Here is a 3,689-nt window from a genome sequence, read left to right as displayed (position 1 = left end):
CTGTCTCACTCCTCAACCTGCCCGGAGCGCAGGAGCCCACGCCCTTCGCCTGCCCCCGCCCGGCATCTGCAAGGACCCCCTTCCCCCCGCCTCCAAACGCGCTCCGGCCTGCATTCAAAACAAGCTCGAAAGAAACCTTCCTCGGCTCTCCCACCTCCCGAGGCCTCCTCTTTGCCACAGATAACACCACCGTCCACCCAATGACCCGAACCGGGCCTGGGCTGTTCTCCTAGCTTCCTGCTTCCCCCTCGCCGCCCTCCAGGCGTCCGGTCCGTCTGCATGGCAACGTGCACGCGGCCAGTGACCCACAGCACCACCTCGCCCCAACTACTGCGAACACAGCTGGAGTCTCCCCGCTTCTAACCTCGTCCCCCACTCTGACCTCTTTGCGGCTCTGCCGCCGGGCGATCTGAAAATTCAAATCTGAGCACGTCATTCCCCAGGGAGAACACCGAGCCAACCCCCAGGACCTCCGGAGAAGGCCACCGACCTGAGCGCCCTTACCGATGCGCGGGCCAGGCCCGTCCATGCCTCTGAGCCCTTGCCTTGGACAGCCCTTCCCCTGGCCGTCCCGTCATCAACCTCCTAGTCACCTTTCAAACTGCTCACGCATCACCTCCTCTGTGCGACACCCCTGAATCTATCCCCCAGCCCCCACTGGAACAGGCGCGCGTGCACACACGTGCGTACGGACACACACAGTTCGGCCTCCCTCCTGGGCACTTTTTGCAGCTCCTACCCATAGCCGTGTGACACACCTTTCAAGTTCAGTTGTCGCTTTTTACGTACACGGCTCCCCTACTAGGCTGGGCGGCTGGGAAGCAGACTGAGGACTGTCTCCCTCTGCCCCTGGAACCTGACACGGAGCAGCTGTTCGGTGAGTGGCCAGACGGGGGCACCAGTGCTGTCTCTCGAGGCCACTGTCCTCTCTCCTCCCCTCACACCACTTCCCAGACACAGGCCCTAAATCCTCTGCCTCCACCCTGAACCTTCTGAAAGCTGACCCGCCGCATTCTACAGACCCAGCTTTTCCGGTGGCACGAGAAGCTTCCTTCTTTTTTTTTTTTTTTTTTTCCAGGCGAAGCAACCTTTGGTTGACCTCACAGGTCGCAAGGACCTTGTCATCTTACAATCCCTGATTTTTCATTTTTTACGCCTACAGCACCTGGTCTTCCTAGGTGGTCTCCCATCCAAGTACTAACCAGGCCCGACCCTGCTTAGCTTCCGAGATCAGATGGGATCGGGCTTGCTCAGGGTGGCATGGCCATAAACCAGAAGCTTTCTTCTTGCAGTGTTGGGCGGGCAATTGAACACGGCCACCCATTCCCCCCCACCCTCCAACAAGGGCTCTTCAGAAGGAGCAGCCGGCCACTGGGTCCATCACCCCTTCCCTCCTCTGAAAGAAGAGGCATAAGGCCCCGCCCTTTCTAGGCTGCCCCACCCTCTCTCTCACCTTCCAGGGGACCCCACCCCCGCCTAGGGCCAGGGTGCGGTTGGGCAACTGCTGTCTGTGATGAGGTGGGGAAGGTCAGTCTGGGAAGCAGCAAGATTGGAATATAAAGATCTTTCTGGCTTCAGCTCCAAATGACATTCTCTGGTCCACAGCTGAGATCTGGAGATTTTCTCAGAACAATACAGGACAGGGGTGTGGGCGAGCAACACCCTCAGAAGCCCGGATGCTCAGGCCTCCTCCTTCGCGGCCCTTCCCCACAGTCAACAGGGTCACTCCACAAGGATCCGGTCAGGAACGACCCGTTCCGTGTGCCCCCCGCCACCATCTGTGTCCTCGGAAACAGAGGCTCCCAGGACACAGCCACTTCTCCGGCCATCCCCTGCACGGCCAGACCTCAGTGATGGGGACTTGCCTGCACAACCCATAACTCCTTACGGAGAGCCAGCGTGCAGAGCCCTGGGCCCACTGCTGTCCCCGCAAACACAAGGCCTGGGCGTCAGGCAGACGTGAATCTGAAGCTGCCCTTTGTCAGAAGAGAGGGCCGAGGATGGAAAATGTCACTTGGTAAACAGGTGCTAACAGGAAGCAGCCCAAGACGGAGTGATTAACAGTCTTCCCAGAAACACCCAGCGTGAGAGATCTGTTCCGATGTGTTCTGACAGGGGACTTTGCAAATCTCAGAAAAGGACTGAGGGCAGCTTCAGGAAAAGAAGGGTGGCTCGGGAAGGCGAGCGGTGATTTTAAAGATTATAGGGTGTTGCTCAAGAGGAAGTGCTTTTGAGAGATCAGGGCGTAATACCAGGAAAGAGCCACAGCAGAGGAGTTAGGATGTTGGGCTCTGAGTTTAAATCTTGACTCCTCCGTGTTTCAGTTGTATTTATCGACACCTTTCAGCTCTCAGACACAGAAGTTCAACGCAAGCCCACTGAGGTCAGGGGTGATGCATTCTGTTAGACAGCTGGAAGGTCCTTCGATAATTTGCAGGATCAATGAGCCACAGCCTTGGGGGATGAGACGGAGAACTCAACACCATCCATCCTTCCATCCATCCATCCATCTATCTATTCATCTGTAACTCCCCATCTCATCTGTTCATCTATATCATTTCTATGTCTTTATCATCTATCTGTCATCTATTCATCTGTTTGTCTACCTACCTACCTATCATCTATCTCTCCATCCATCCATCCATCCATCCATCCATCCGTCTATCTATTCATCTGTCTATCTATCTATCTATCCATCCTTCCATCCATCTTCCCACTCATCCTCCCATCCATGCATTCATCCTCACATCACTGTCCATCTCTCTCTCATGCTGGCCTCACCTGTACTGTCCCACGACCTCTCTGTATGATGAGGAACATGGTCACAGACCGTTCCAGCTTTGTAAACCCAGTGCCCATATTTCCCGGGAAGAGTCTCCATTGGCCCTGCCGAGTTCATGTATGAGGCCGTGGACCGACCCCTGTCTCCGGGAAGTCAGGGTGCCATGATTGGCCAGTGTGGCTCACGTACGCGGCCCTACGGTCAAGGGTCTCTCGCCAAAAGAAGGAAGCGAGTTACCAGCATCACTGCACTGGCCGAGTGACCTTACCTGTGTTCCTAATCCCCCTCTAAGCATCAGCTTCCTGCCCTGTAACACGAGGATGCTATCGCCCGCATCACAGATCAAGCGAGATAACGCTTGTAAAGCACAGAGCGAGCACTAGGCAAATGTTATTCGATGCAGCGGTAGAGGAAGAAACCATGACACACGGTTAGAACCGACGACCTTGCCGAGACGAGGCTGTCTGCCATGTCAGCAGCGTAAACCACAGTCAAACCCCACACACGCCTCCACCAAAAACACAAGGACAGCAGTCTAGTCCTGGTTTCCCTGCCAATATTTGTTTGTCCTTTGAGCCCTCGTGTCGTCATCTGCTAATGTCAGATGTTTGACAACCAAGAAAAAATATAATAAAGGAAACCTTAAAATGGAGAAGAGTCTGTTCATTTCTCTCATTCTTTCTCCTGCCTTGGAAATGATCATATTTTTTGCATTATAATTGGCAAAACCTCAAGGCCTGGCCTCAAAAGTCGTGGAGTTTGGTGATGACCCAGCCTGATCTAGTTCCCTGCCTCCCATACCCCATTACATAGGTAAGAAAATCAATGCGCTGCGTGTTGTAGATACACATATGATCATTCCAGCTCATTCGTGCAATCTTTTAAGATCATACCCACCCCCCCACCC

The 3,689-nt window shown here is 54.5% G+C and overlaps 1 non-coding gene across 1 annotated transcript; it reads right to left on the bottom strand.

The window, feature by feature from the left end:
* Positions 1-1,153: 1,153 nt before the first annotated feature.
* LOC112472174 lies at positions 1,154-1,272 on the bottom strand. The gene has a single exon (XR_003043578.1). It is a non-coding gene; the product is annotated as a 5S ribosomal RNA (ribosomal RNA).
* Between the last annotated feature and the right edge of the window lie 2,417 nt (positions 1,273-3,689).

This window comes from Pteropus alecto, unplaced genomic scaffold (genome assembly GCF_000325575.1).
Source record: "Pteropus alecto unplaced genomic scaffold, ASM32557v1 scaffold49, whole genome shotgun sequence".
NCBI lineage: Eukaryota > Metazoa > Chordata > Mammalia > Chiroptera > Pteropodidae > Pteropus > Pteropus alecto.
The sequence above is the reverse complement of the archived record's forward strand: the minus strand, read 5'-3'. Positions and strand labels throughout refer to the sequence as shown.